We start from the raw sequence: 16,444 nt of genomic DNA on the forward strand, positions 1-16,444 counted from the left end.
TGGTGACCACGTGCGCCGTTGGAGTTCAGCGTTAGACGCTCTCGCCCTCCGTGAGGCCAACCATGACCGGGTAATTTTCCGGTATGATCGCTTGCCGAGCGCGTTCACAACGGTCGTAGAGGAAGGACACGATGACATTTCGTCGTCGAATCTCACCCTGCCGCCGCCACAGTACCGCGAAAGCAGCCCATCCGACGAAGATCCCGGGCCGCTGATAGTTACATCCGGACCCTCTGACCTTCCCCGAGACTCCTCTGGTTGCACGTCCTCTTCACCAGACGCATGAACACGCCCGGGGGCCTGATGGTCCACCCCCGGACGGCCACGATTGCTCGATGGCGACGCAGCGGGGCTCGCTTTACAACCCGCGGCTGCACCGGTACTGAGGTATCTTTTCCCTGCGCCGTAAACGTTACTGCCTTTCTTGTCTGCCATATCCATCCTCTGCAAAATTCTCTGCACCGGATCTGCAAACTGGCGGGTGCCAAAGGCACCGACGAACCACTTTCCCAGGGCATAGTCCTACGCCCTGAAAACCCATACCCGCCTCGTGTTCCCCGAAAGTGTGGATCGCTTCACGATTTTGCGTGTCATACTTGCGCAGGGGTCATGCTAATCTTCTATGTATCGTTCCAATTTTAGTATATGTAATGCCGAAGCAAGTACTCCCCAATTTCTACCTGATGGAACAATAACCATAAGGAATGTCTCGATTTGAAGGTGTTTTAGGCCACTTAACGGCTTTAGCGGTAAATCCAGAAGCCTCGTTTTATGACCGTTCCTTAGGATTATTGCGACCCGTATAATTATATGTCGGAGATGAAAGGAAAACCGGAGCCTTCCCTTTGCAACTTTTGGGAAAGTTTTCTAATGCTTTAGCCTAGATTTTATCATAGCTGTAATTAAGCAATTGTTGTCATTTGTAATTGTTTGATATTTGTGATTGCGAAAGTGGGTTCGAGGTGACAACTGGTCGCCGAACGTAGCCACGGTCACGGGATAAACGTTTTGCCTGACGAAGGTGTGGATCGGTTATATTGTTCTCCCTAGAAATCACATAGAATTGTACTTTGGAGATGTCGATATAATGGGACACACGTTGTATTAGGAATCAAACTCCAGACAGAAACTGCCTAGCAACGGCGTTTGGATCTTTCTCGATGCTTCCAAAGAGTATACAACAAACTTTTGACAGAAACTGCCTAGCAAAGGCGATTGGAACCTTCTCCATGCCTCCAGCGAGCATATAACAAACAAATGCAGTCGTATAGCGAAAAAGATTTTCATCAGATATTCATTCGTGTGATCGCCTTGGAAAGTGATACATCGAGCGATTTACCGAGTGTCTCAGCAATCGTATCTTTTGTATTTAAAATTATTCTACGCATAGTAAAGAGTTATCCCGTTGACCGTGGATTCGTTTGAACCCAGGAACATTGTTAGTAGCGTTAATTAAATTCATTATTCGTAAAATCTATTAATCGTTAATCTCATTATTCGTGAAATTTATTATTCGTAAGACATATTATTTGTTCCCCTTATTATTCGTTAAACTTATTATTCTTTAATCTAATCATTAGTTAAACTTATCGTTTGTTAATCTTATCATTCATTAAACTCATTATTCATAATATTTTGTAAAATCTTGTATATTCGCGTAAATATAATCTCTGTTTCGTAAAACAATGGCTAATTCAAACGAAGAATCGTTACGCGCCTTAAATTCTAATGATAACCCGACATATATATGCACAGTTGATGGACACCTCGACCGTAGAGAGTCACCGGACGTAACATATTCCATACTTCTAACAAAATATGGTGGTTTCCATAAAATGCATGTTAACATCTTGAAAGTTTTATTGTTTGGAGTGATGGAGTTAGACCTTTATATTTTTTAGTTGTTTTACATACTCACAATTTGTTTTTCAGAAGTGTTTTATCCATATCGATATTGTTATAGTAGTTATTGTGATAAATATGTTGCCATATGTTCTTGTAAGGTTCAGTAATCCTTAGAACAGTGTCTTCTAATTTTCTTCTTTCAACAATATACACGTAAAAGTTGCATACGTAAGAGCATCCTGTAAGAGCTTCACATAGCACTCTTACAAGTGTTCCATATTTTGGAATTTTTAATCGAAATAAATTTTAATCGAAAGTCTGCTCCTCTAGAGTCTAGAGAAAGTCTACTCATCCAACTACAATTGTTGTTAAGCTGAGGTTTCGTTTTCTTGGTTGTCTTGTGTTACGTTTTGTTTGGCTCGTTTTGGTTGTGTTGCCGTTAATTTTTGAACTAAGATTAAATTGTAGTGTTGTCTGTTATTTAATGCGATTGACAATTAAACTCCACGTTTCGGCTAACCTGCTACGCGCAGGAGTACTGGCACGGGAGAGGATCAAAGTTGGTGAAAATAAATGTTCGCTTAATCCTATTATATTATTAGACAAATATTCTTCACAAAAAAATGTTTATTCATATTTTAATTGGATATTGGCAGAATTCTCGTTGAAATTTCAAATACTCGAAGTTACTCGAATCGTTCGCAATACGTTTTCACTCTTATTAATTACAAGATTTTAATTTGATAGATTTGCAATAATTTACAAATTGACAAATGCAAACACGTCGATTAACAAGACTAACAAGAACTGGGGAACTGAGGAACTCTGAACTAAGGAATTACCTCTCTCTCTTCTATGTTGCTACGCTTATTTATATGTCGGAGATGAAAGAACACCGGAGCCTTTGGAATTTTGGATAATCCCGCAACATTGTAACCTAGAGTCTACTATAGCTGTAATTGCACAATTGTAGTTATTCAATCCGATTGTAATTGTTCGAGAGTTGTGATAATGAGCTTGGGCTCGAGGCGACAGTCAGTCGCCGAACGTAGCCGCGGTCACGGGATGAACGCTTTGTCTAACAAAGGCATGGAATAATTCTATAGCTCTCCTTAAAAAGGAAATAGTTGTAACACTCGACAGTAAACATTCCAACGGTTTCTGTCCCGTGGCTCGCCACACGCAGACCCTATTCTTCGAGTGAGATGATTGCCAGATGTCGATGCGTCTCCGCAGTACATGTTCGGCTAGCCCGAGGGCCCGTTATAAATCTTAAGGTTTAGTTAACTAAGTCCTTCAAACAGACAAACAGTCTTTGTCCCAACTACGGGAAGATAGGGGAGACATATTTTTCAACGAGCGGCGTCTCCCACTAGCAACTTTCCCTCGAAGGCGGCTAGCATCTTTTTCTAACCACCGATATGGAGATTGACCAATTAGCAGCAACGTCAATTTCCCTTACTTTCTGAACGAAGGCTTTTCTCGACGAATCCGATGATCTCGTATCCTTAGACACACCCCATTATAGTTTTCCTCTGTGGCATCATCGGGACGGGAAAGGCATTCTCGTTCGCGATCTCACTGATGAAAGGAGTAACCCTTTACGACCAGCGAATATCACGCATCCGACTTAGATTTTGTGAGTACGTTCATCTATCATCCCGCCGACCGCGGATTCGTTATTGAACCTAGGATCATTGTCATTAGTTTCTCAAGTGCCTAACTACCACGGTTACTTGTCCGGCTCTATAATAATCGTATTTGCACTAGTCAATGTCTTCTCTATTGCATAACGACAACGTGTAACCCAAACGAAGATTCGTTTCACGCCCCTAACCCTAATTCTAATGTCCGCTCCGACATATATATAAGATTTATAAAATGAATGCTCGGTAAAATGTCTGTGATAAATAATACCAATTAAAATGGAAAAATTTTTAATTGCATTGCTTCGACTATACATATACATATACTTAATGTGACTTACTTTGTATTAGAAAAATTCTGTTTGTCAATTCGATATCGAGAGCTAATAATGCTAACATACGATGAAACGATAACAGAAGAATCCGAATATTCAGAACTTTTCACGATATATGTTAAATAATATTATGAAATAAATTAAATAATTACCCCGCATTGCTTCCAGCGTACGTGTTCACGATTCTCGGCGAAACCGAATATGGCAGCAGGAAATCAACCAATCACAACTTCGGAAGAAAGTAAAGCGCGGGGAGAAATCGCGGCATCCAGCTTCCTGCGAATCTATTCTCGATCTCGATGTAAGCAGTAATCTTTCGATAATCGTTTTGCAAAATGGCGTGCCTTAAACGAAGTGTATAGTAAAATTCGTATTTGAGAGACGCATAAATAAACGATATCAGGCTATTTCCCGCGAGAAATTCACGTTCGGTTGCAACATAACATGTCACGTATGTATTTTCGTCGAAAACTGATTTCGAGGGACGTGTATATGTACGTATCAAGTTACTTGGCGAAAGTTCAACGACAGACTGTGACTTTAAAACAGTAAGTATGTAAGCCTATGTTTGTTGTCCGAGAATTGGAAGAATCTGTCATGTTTTGTTTACGTCGGCTGTAATGGAGTGGTGTTTTTGTCTTGTGGTAACTGAATGTCTCAAACAACAAACTCGAGATTTCAATCGATCTTCGAAAAGAAGTCATACCCATTGGCCTTGGGTGAGTTGTGATTTCATTAACTTTTTAATTCATAATTGATAACATAAGGTTATTGTAAGACCGATGAAAATATGGATAGCAACCAATTGCAATTGAATATCTGGCCCGTCTTGCACTATTGAAATTTTGCAAGTCACTAAAGTTACCAGCATTAATATGTTCCCTTGCACAAGTTTGACGATAAAACAAATGAAATTTTACTAATTGCAAGTTATTTGATTATTCTATTTAACGAAAAATTATAAAATCATAAAATAGAATTCTATATAACCTGTAAATCGTAACTTGTCAATCTACTAGTACATATATTATAAATTGGTAAACTTTTGTGTGTGGGGGAGGGGGTGCTAGATGTAACACTGATGCGACATTTTGAAAAAATATTTAATTATAATCATGAAAGGCGTTATTGAAATATTGAATTTTTATTAATGTTCCTTGCAACTTCGAGTTTGCGTACTATATTTAAAATGTACATAAGATATAAAGTATATTGACAAGTAACAGTCACAAAATTGTTTCAAATGAGGATAATCATCCTAATATCAACTTATCAATTGTGATCTGATAAACAAGAATTCAAAATACAGTTAAACTGTGTTCTACATACAATAATCTTTTTCGGATGAGATTTAAATATATGAACATATTGTGATATTTTGTCCATAATAACATGAATAATATAAAGTTTCGTATTACATATACTCTATTTTTTAATATATTCTGCATATCTCATTTTATGACAACAAACAAGCAAACTATATTCCCATTATAAGCTTCGCTCTAATTTCGCATCGTTTCACCTGAATATATCGTGAAATTTCATCCCGTCAAAATTTTGCGTCAATCTTTTTTATCTCAAAGGATTAAAGACAGTTGCAAAACGCCACGGTGTTTCGGGGTTTGTTTAAATTTCCGCCAAATGAAAAAGAAGTTTCGCGAAAAATGGTAGTTACTAACGGCACGTCTGGTTACAATTTTCGTTTACAATACTTTTGGCGTGTAAATATGACGTACTGGGTCGATACTAAGTAGTCGGTTGTCCCTGAAATTTGAACTGTTGAGAACGAGGTAATAACAGGGCGACTGGTTTGTTGCTGTGTAACGTATACACGTTTCTGAATAGTTTTCTACTTTAAATGAAATTAACTGCTACCCGACGGAGTTTCGACGTAGCGATAAACACGCCACTGGAAAAAGCGACGAATGGGAATGGAAAATACGTAAAGATTTTTTTGACAAAATAAAGAATCATTTTGTCAGATTTCAAGAAGAGTTTGGGTAAATTCAATTTATGCTCTTTGCTACTTGACTTATGTTTATAACACTAAAAGTTATCTTTACAAGCAGCGAAGTGATTTAGTTTCATCCGTAGTTCGGTTGCTTCCAATTTTTTCATTTTCACATTGTGTAAATTTCGACCAATTGCGGGGAGACGTAATCGCGAGGAGAGACGTCAACGGGGGTCGTAAATCCCCGTTACGATTATAACAATCGACACCATGAATTGATCGATCCCCTGATTTCCGTTGAGATAATAGGGGTGATTGCATTTGTATAACACTGTGATTCACAGAATTATAAATTATATATTTCCAACACTTAGATTACACTGACGTTGAGAAATAAATAGTTAACAACTTGTCGCACGAAGATGCGATAGATATGTACGCTAGAGCAGGGCTCTTATAATGGAAATTAATGTATTAATGGACTTAGCACTATAATATATTTAGGAGAGAAGATGTGTGTTCGACAACGCCGAGAACCGACAAAAGATTTGCGTGAAGTATGCGACTCTCGCGCTATGTGTAGACTGCCGCGTTAGGCGTTAGTTTTTAGACTGTCTGTCGCTCTTTTTCTAATACGGAAGAAAAGTTCGGTGTGGGTGTGCCCCTGTGCCTAAAGAACGCGGATTCGTTGTTCCCACTTTCGTTAGGAAAAGTGAGGGCAACGAACCGCGGTGTCGATTGGTCATGACCTGCACTACTGCTCGAAGGGATGAGTAGGGAGTCTCCTACCATCGTGGTGGATAGATGACTGTGTGCGTGAGAAAAACCTAGCTTGTTTTATTACAGGGCTATTCGGATTTTCCTAATGGGTGCATACCCGCTTTCTCCGTGTTTTAAGTGCGACTAATAAACCCAAGGACCTCTCTAAAAACCGACTGTGTTTCGAGAATATTTTTAAGCTTTAGAAATTCTTCAAGACAAACGGATTGAAGACACATGGCGAAACAATACAGGGAAGTGAAAGTTATGGTGGGTCCTTAGGTTTATTGAGGGTCGAAGTGACGTTACGCAGGTCGGTTGTTGTCCGGTCGCGCGGGCTGGCGTGCAGATGTTTTAGGCGGCGTAGCACATTGCGTATTACAATATTGATGTTAAAATATTATTATAGAAAAACATGTTAGCAACTTAATTTTCTATTTGTTCGTTTCTCTGTTTTCCTTATTCTGTTTTTGGATTTGTGGTGGATGATTTAAATAATGACGTGACGAGTTGATACTTGATATTGTCAAATATATTTAAAATTATTCTAAATACAGAATTAATCGCACGGGAGACAAAGATTTTGTAACGAATCCTAGCGGCTGCCATTTGTCGTTCACGCGCTGTTGCCGATACCGGATGCGCTAATGTCACGTAAAATAACAAAATGAAAAAAGAAATTTGAGGTGAAAAATAAAAAAAAGAAACTTTATTTTTTTTCTAACAACAATTCACTTTACAATCCACTTCCAAACTCTAGGCGTGACTTTCCAAGACTGAAGCTCTTATGATTTGACTTGCGATCGAATCCGATTACTTTCTTTTGTTATCCCTCAACATCCCCACCATGCATTTGCATTTGCTAGGCGTCCGCGACCGTTGCCACGTGCTCTTTCTTCTAGAACCTTCGGCGGAAGGACCGTTGGGATGTTGATGGTTCATTAGACACTTCAGCGATATTGCCGCCGATTGTCGTCGAGTGCCGCCACATCTTTATTTCCATCGTCAGTCCATCGGATTTGAAGTATGCCGGTCGTGACACTAACATTGTGGCGTCAGAGACGACGCGTTTTGACTCGCGAAAGGCGTTTTCGGTTTGCTTCGACCACTCGATTCGCCGCGAACAGCTCGTACGTATCTTTGTTCGCGGATCCGCGTAGTTTGTTGCACGGGTATACGTTTATATTGACACCGGTGTTCACAAGGAAAGAGATCCTTGGTGCCCTGTCCGTCACGAAAATGCGACGGGATACTAAAGCCATCGCCACATGCCGCGTTTACAGACGGCTGGTCTCGTTTCACTGGGTCCAGTTGCAAGGGGCCCGGCACTACCTTGCGCGGTCTCGAAAGGTCTCGTGGTAATAGCAGAGACCAGACTTCTGCGGTCTGTCCTTCGAACTTGATATCAATCTTGCCTTCCGTATGTAGAATAACGATGTGAGGTGGATAGTGGGTGAAGGTGCCCACAAGAAATACTCTTGATGTTCAACAAAAAAGTTAATTAAATTATTAACAATCAACAGTCAACAATTTATGATCAACAATTAACGACTAACGATTAACTGTCAACAACAATTAACGGTTAACGATGAACGATCAAAAACAATTAACGATTAACGATTAACTATCAAGAGTCAATAATCACGTATCTCTAATTGTGTTTGCTTCGCTATGACGCTTAACCTTTCGCACTCCGCAGCTCGGGGCAGAATGAATCTTTGATTCGAAACCAAATGGATTCTTTTCTTTGTTGCCCCTCGATATCTCCACTACGCACGCGTTTATTAAATGTCCGCAACGGTTGCCGCGTATGCATTCTTCCGAATATTCGGCGAAAGAACTGTAGGGATATCAATGGTACATTAGGCGTGTCGGCCTTACGCTTTGAAGGTATAGCGCTTTGTGTCGCGAAGCCGTTGGAAAGTTCCATGGTCGAGTGCCACCACAGATGCATGACGATTAGATACAAACGCTTCCAGTATTACAATTAATAGCTGATACAATTGCAACAAAACAGATGTCCTTTATGCAAGACTACTGAAATTACACAGCTACAATAAAATAAGGAATACGTCTGTACTATGGGAAACATAAATAAATATACACATAGTAGCTTATACAACATGTATGTGGAGGACGATTAAACGCGTTGTTGATTAATGACCAGACGAGTTGATACTTAGTGTAGTCAAATGTATTTAAAATTATTTGCAGTACAGAATTAGTCGTCGTTCGCTTAGTGTTGCTCGATATGTGTATACAAGGTAATGCTTACGTTCGTTCGATGTTAATTCGCTATAAGAATGTTCGATACTAACTGTCTTAACGATCGTGTTCTTTTATTTATACTCGGGGGAGTATCGAAAACTTTAAATTCAACCTCGGTTGACGATTGCACGTAGCGGCAACATTGTTTTGCCCGGAGTTTGTTTATCGTTACGCTTTGCTTGTCACGTAAAAGTAATGGGAAAATAATAATAAAAAAATGTTGGGTTCTTGAACCAGAGTTCGAGATACCTCTATTCTATAATAGGATTACAAGTGTGCGATTAAACTGTTACCGAAAGACTGAAGCCTCGATCAAGAACCAGCCCTTCTAGATGTTCGTTTATCTTATGCCTACGTGCCGAATTCATAATCCTTTATTTTGGGAGTCGGTGTCGTGTGCAAGGCGGTTCAGGTTTCCTGAGTCGGTTGGAGATATTTGTTGACGTTACATTCCCCCAGTGTTAGAGTGCGGCTGGTCCTCCAGACTCTTATTTTCGGTGTAGTGCCTCCTTTTGTATGCCCTTTTGGAATCTTACATGCCTTGCTTCGAGGATGACTGAATTGGTGTCTTCAGGTAATTCTCGTAATGGTTGTATTTCAGGTGTGGAATATGTGTTTAAAGGTGCGCTAGGTGTCTCTATTGGTCTAGAGATATTGCTTATACCTGTGTCTTTTTTTTTCTTTGGTTTTACAACATAATACGCGAATACATAATTTGGAAGGTAGGCATTTGCTTATAATATCGAATAATCCTATTTTGTTAAATATACATATGTTCCTAGTAATGCTAGATCAATATAACTAATAAGACACTTAGTTCCTATTTCTTAAGACTTCTAATTCTATGTTCATAATTAAGAGAGTTTACTTCGTTGGAAATTTGATTGAGGTGCATTCTATACGATTATACATTATTAATGATTTTTGGAGCGTTTTCAATTTTTGTTAGGATTTCTTCTAGACTGTCAGTTAAGGGTAAAGCTATAGTTTTGAAATTTGTTTTGTAAGTTATATTGGTTTTTAAGTTATTGTTTTCATCAAAAAATTTATCTATATTTTTATTCATTAATTCTAAATTATCGTTATCCAGAGTTACAAATAGACTTCTAGAAATGGATCCAACAAAATTCAATGACCTTCTTCGGTAACAAGTGTGTGTCATAAATTTAATATGCATGATTACATTGTCTAAATTTCTTTTGCGAGCGCGTGTAATCATTTCATTGGAATACGGGCATTCACTTTTAAAATGTTCTGTTAACATTAGTCTAAATCTTTTAATTTCGCTGAGTTTTGCATATATATCCTTAATGTCTAAACCTATAATTACGTTTACAGATTCGCTATATAAGTATGCATGAGCTAATTTTTCTTGATATAAAGAACTACCATTAAGGGGTATAACGTTTAGCTTAGCTAACTATGAAGAAGGTGAAGATTGTCCTGGAAAGTAAGGTTTAATACGGTTACCATGTATTTTCCTAATCGAGTGATTTACTATTATTTCATAATAAGGGGTTTTTCACTTTTTCAATGGTGTATGGCCCTGGCCATTCAGTATCTATCTTGTGTTCTTTATGATCGTTATGAATTAATACTAAATGTCCTTCTTTAAAAATAGATTGAGGTTTGGCAATTTTAGAGAAGTTTCTAATAAATTTTCTATAGTATCCAGCTAGCCCAAGGAATGATTTTACATCTGTAGGATTTTTTGGTAGTTTGAAATTCTTTACTGCTTCTATCTTTTTAGGGTTAGGTTTTACTCCATCTGCTGTCACTGCATGTCCTAGATATTCTAATTAGGGCTTTAAGAATTCACATTTATCTGGTTGTATTCTTAGACCTACTTTCCCGAGTCTTTGGAATATAATGACTAAGTTTTTAGTATGTTCTTCTATCGATTGCCCGAATATGATGATATCATCGAGATAAACGAAACAATGATTGTTAATCAAACCTCTTAACATGGTATCCATCATTCTTTGAAAGGTAGCAGGTGCGTTCTTGAGCCCGAATGGCATTCTATTATAGTGGAAGTGTTCTTGTGGTGTGCTAAATGTAGTGTATTTCTTTGAATTCTCGTCCATGGGTATTTGATGGAACCCTGAGGATAAGTCTAAAGAGGAGAAATATTTCTCATTTCCTAGCTGTGATAGTATATCGTCAATGTCAGGTAGTGGATACGCGTCTTGGTCTGTTAGTTCGTTTAACTTCCTAAAGTCAATCACTACTCGCCACTTTTGTTTCCCTGATGCGTCGATTTTCTTTGGAACGACCCAGACAGGAGAGTTATAGGGAGAGTCGGAGGGTTCTATAATCTCTTTGTTTAACATTTCAGTCATCTGTTTATTTATTTCGGTTTTATGATGTTCGGGAGGACGGTAGAATTTTACGTTGATGATCTTGTTAGGTAGATGATACATTTACACTGTACACGTGAATGTGTGTGTAAGCGTCAGAGGGCGTCCAGGTCTCAGTAGAGACAAAAGAGGAGGTGGTTGACAAAAGCGTGCGTGCAAGAAGGTTATCGAAGTCTTCAGAGTGTAATATATATATGTATAGCTGTTGTGTGCGAAATAAAGTAAACTATTTGTATTTTCGAATCCTCTCTATACCTTAACATGGTAGCAGAGCGTGGTTACTAGTTTTGCAAGCTATTTAGTGCGTGGTTTTTAGTCTTGCGAGTTTAGTAAGGGAAGAAACGTTCAAAGAATATAAAATAAAAGAAAAAATACTTCAAGCACGTAGGAACGCTTGAGTAAAGAATAGGAAATCAATTAAAATGGAGAGATCGGAAATTATGCTATCGATATTTGATGGTGAGGGTTACGGTATGTGGAAGAAAAGAATAACAATGTTTCTGAGATATAAAGAATGTGATATTGTTATAACTAGAGTGAAGACTGAAACAGACAATCCAGACTGGGATAAAAAGGATCTGAAGGCGATAAATATAATTTACAGTGCCTTCTCAAATAGACAATTCGAATATATTAGGGAAGAAAAAACAGCGTATGAAATAATGAAAAAGTTCGACGAAGTGTACTTGAAAGAATCAACGGCACTAGATCGTGTGCAGAAGGAGATTGGAGAAGATAAGTCTTGATAAATACAGTGATTCAGCATCGTTTTTTTAGCGATCTTGAAAAATTAATAAATGAATTAAAAGGTGCAGGCGCAAAAGTGAGTGAGAGGGAAAAGCTGAATTACATGATAAATACGTGTTACGTCGCGTAACACTCTACCTAGCCCAGGCCACACACCGCGGGCAAGATGGCAACCAGATGTCTTCGGATACTCACTGCGTACCCTCAATAGTCTCAAGTATCTTCCATAAATCTTAGGAATTTCCTAGTCGAGGTCCTTCAAACTGAACAAACGTCTGTTTCCAAAGCATTTCTAAAGACCTTTGTCTACTACGGCTTGACAAGGGAAAGTTGGTTTTTCTCACGTATGATGCAACTTTCCTCCCACGAACCACTTTCTCTCGAGGGCGGTTAAGACCCTTCGTTTAACCAATTAACAACGAAGACTATTTCCCTCACTCCCTTAGTCAAAATCGTCACCAACAAATCCGATGCTCCCGTGCTCTAGACACACCCATCCTTAGCTTTCCTCCGCCACAGCATCGTCTCCGAACATCACTGATTTTACATCCTTCGAACAGTCAACATCCTTCGACCGGGTTTACACCCGAAGATCAGTCAGTCTCAATCAAGCATCTCGTCAAGCGGTCAGCAATTCGAATGAGTCGACAAATCCATCAGTATACGCGATAATCCGTCTAGAGACTCAGGTCGCACTCATTCGTAGTCATCTCATAACAAATATTCATTTTGTGTTACACCGAAGTTGTTGGTTTGTGAAAATATATAATAACCTGTTAGCAACAGCGTTATCCTTCATTTAACTACCCTTATTATCCTAAACGAAATAAGGGATCGAGCGATTCGCGGCGTCGATTAGCAAATCGTAACGGGAATTTACGACTCCCATTGACGCGCTTCTTCGAGATCGCGTCTCCCCGCGAACGTGCGAAAACAATACGTTACCCGAAGAGTATAGCTACATAGTGGATATAATAGATGCAGTGAAAGAAGAGAAACAAACGGTAGCGTGCGTGAAGAATAAAATAGAAATAGCGGAAAAGAAAGATAAGTCTAATCGAGGAGAAATGAAAACTAATGCCTTTGCTGCAAAAAAGGAAGGATGCTTCAAATGTGGAAGAGTGGGATATTTTGCATGAGAGTGTCAAAATGGCGTCCAAGCGGGAAGCAGTAACAGTTATCGGCGTGGGTCAACACGTGGTCGCAGCAGAGGAAGAGGAAACAAAGGCAATACGAACAGGGGGCGTGGAAACTTCCATCGTCAATCAGCAGCCGGCACGAGCGAATATGGCAACTCAGGAGCAGGCATATGGATGGCAACAGCGCACGCAGCACACAGCAGCGAGATGAACGAGATAAGTGGTAACGAAATAACATGCCTATTAGATAGCGGTTGTACCGATCACATTATTAACGACGTAAATTATTTTGATAAATCTATCGACCTTAAAGAACCGGTAAATATATATGTCGGAGATAAGAGGACACCGGTGCCTTCTCTCTGAAACCTCGGGAAAATCCATAAAAACATTGTAATTAAAATCTACAGTTGTAACTAAACGATTTGCCATCATTCTAACCAATTGTATTTGTTTGAGACTTGTGACAATGAGCTTGGGCTCAAGGCGACAATTAGTCGCCGAACGTAGCCGCGGTCAACGGGACGAACTCTCCACCTAACAAAGGCATTGAGTAATCCTATAGCTCTCCTTAAAAGAAAGATTTGTAGCGGCACGTGGCAGTAAACATTCCAACGGTTTCTGTCCCGTAGCTTGCCACACGCAGATCCTATTCTCCGGGCAGGATGTTTACCAGATGTCGACGCGTCTCCACAGTACGTGATCGGCTAGCCCGAGGACCGTCATAAACACTAATATCTAGTTACCTAAAATCCTTCAACAGCTACACAGTCTTTGTCCCAGTTACGGGAAGACAGGAGAGACCTATTTTTCCACGAACGACGTCTCCCACTAGCAACCCTCCCTCAAGGGCAGCTAGCATCCTTTTCTAACTACCGATATGGAGATTAGCAGCAACGTCAATTTCCCTTACTTTCCGAACGTAGGATGTCCCCGACGAATCCGATGATCTCGTGTCCTTAGACACACCCCGTCATAGTTTTCCTCTGGGGTATCACCGGGACGGAAAGTCATTCTCTCTTGCGGTCTCATCGACAAAAAAAAAAGGATTAACTCCTTACGGTCAGCGAATACTAACACAGAATCCGACTTAGATTTTTGCGAGTGCGTACGACTACCGTCCGTTGTCCGCGGATTCGTTATTGAACCTAGGATCATTGTCATTAGTCTCTCGAGTATCTAATCACCACGGTTACTTGTCCGGTTCTATGGTAATCGTATTTGCACTAGCCAATGTCTTCTCTATTTCATAACGACGACGTGTAATCCAAACGAAGATTCGCTTTACGCCCCTAACCCTAATTCTAATGTTAACCCGACATATATTTGGGCGATAATAGATCGATAAAGGCAACAAAAGTATGAAATGTTATAAGCTATTTTGAAGCATTTGAAAAACGAAATAAAATAAATATGAATAAAATTTTTTATGTGAAGGAAATGTCCGCAAACTTGATTAGTTTCGGCAAGTTAACGGATAATAATAATATGGTTATTTCAAAAGGAAATATTGCAAAAATAATAGATGAGAACAGTAAACTTACAGCTTTAGCGGTCAAAGAGAATGGTACATATAAAATGAAAAGTATATTGAAAGGAAGAAGCACTTAGTAAACAGTGGCGAACGTAGTGATATGAGTAAAAAGTAAAGATGGCATAGGATGCTAGGACACGTAAATTTTAAATATTTAGAGATTTTGGGTAAAGAGCAGCTAGTGACTGGCATACCGAATGAATTTGAAAAGGAACTTTTGAAATGTAGGGTGTGTATAGAAAGCAAAATGCATAACTTACCTTTCAAAAATAATCGAACTAAGGCTAGGGAAATAATGGAAATTATTCATACGGACGTATGTGGTCCCTTTAAGATTACCGGATTCAATGGAGAAAAATATTTCATTTCATTTATCGATGATTATAGTAAAATAGCTAGGATCTATTGTATAAAATCAAAAGATGAGGTCTTTGATTCTTTCGTACAGTTCGTAAATGAAGCCGAAAATTTAACGGGCAAGAGGTTAAAAATATTAAGATGCGATAATGGTAAAGAATATTTAAATAATCGAATTTATAAATTTGCTAGGGATAAAGGTATAAGAATAAATAATTGCCCAACATACGTACATGAATTAAACGGGACAGCGGAAAGGTATAATAGAACAGTGATGGACATGGCGCGTTGCTTGTTAGCGGAAGCGAAAGTACATAAAAGGTACTGGCCGGAAATAGTTTGTACAGCGGCATACTTGAAAAATCGAATATTAGCGAATACTATAGAAAGAAAGACACCTTTTGAAATATTCTTCGGGAGAAAACCAAGTGTTAAAAATCTACATCTATATGGAAGTAAAGTTTTTGTAAGAAGGCCAGAACAAAAAAGAGTTTCCAAATGGGACAAGAAGGCAGATATGGGAATTCTGTTAGGATATAGTGAAGTAGGTTAGAGAGTCCTATTAGGTGTAAAAATAACAGTAGCGACATGTAGAGGTCGTAGAAACAGACAAAAAATGTATCGGTTTTGAGGAGAATTCATTCGATGCAGTTAGCGATGATAGTAAAGATAATTATTTATTGGACAGCATGAATAAGGAAGAGTTAGAAAGTAGAGAAGATGAAAATGATAATAGTTCTGAAAGCTTAAAGATTCCTAGGAGATCTACACGTAATAAGAAAACTCCAGTAAGGTATCCAGAAAAGGAAAACAGTAGTGAGATTCACGCAAATTATTGTAGAGTAGATATCCTTTGTACATTTGAGGAGGCGATTTGTTGTGAAAATAGTGAAAATTGGAAACAGGCTATGGATAAAGAAATAGAGTGTTTCTATAAAAACAAAACTTGGAAATTGGTAGAGAGGGTAAAAGGCAAAGAAGTATTAGATGTAAAATGGGTTTACACGAGAAAATCAGATGACAAGTATAAGGCTAGATTAGTGGTAAGAGGATTTCAACAAAGCAACGTAGTCGTTGATGACATATATTCTCTTCTCTTCTATCATATTGTTGTCAAAATGGATTAATCATTGAGCAAATGGATGTAAAAACTGCCTTTTTAAATGGCGAAGTAAGTTCGGAGGTATATGTAAATCAAGCAAAGGGATATGCAGACGGAACGAATAGAGTTTGTAAATTATCGAAAGCGCATTATGGGTTAAAAGAAAGTCCGAGGGACTGGTATGAGTGTTTTGATAGGTATGTGACGACATTGGATTTTAAGAAGAATAACATAGAGTTGTGCCTATATACTCATGGAGAGGGGGAAAATGTTGTTTATTTGCTAATATATGTAGACGATTTGTTAATCTGTAGTAAAAACGAAAAAAGGATACAAAATGTAAAGAAGCTATTACCTGATAAATTTAAAATGAAAGATTTAAGTGAAGTAAAAGAATATTT

The 16,444-nt window shown here is 38.7% G+C and overlaps 1 non-coding gene and 1 pseudogene across 1 annotated transcript; both read right to left on the bottom strand.

The window, feature by feature from the left end:
• Positions 1–16,444, bottom strand: part of LOC117163155 (very long chain fatty acid elongase 6 pseudogene) — a 70,281-nt pseudogene that overhangs the window by 37,031 nt on the left and 16,806 nt on the right.
• LOC143304159 (U6 spliceosomal RNA) lies at positions 560–666 on the bottom strand. The gene has a single exon (XR_013060865.1). It is a non-coding gene; the product is annotated as a U6 spliceosomal RNA (small nuclear RNA).

The sequence above is a fragment of the Bombus vancouverensis genome, unplaced genomic scaffold, assembly GCF_051014615.1.
Source record: "Bombus vancouverensis nearcticus unplaced genomic scaffold, iyBomVanc1_principal scaffold0024, whole genome shotgun sequence".
Taxonomy (NCBI): Eukaryota; Metazoa; Arthropoda; class Insecta; order Hymenoptera; family Apidae; genus Bombus; species Bombus vancouverensis.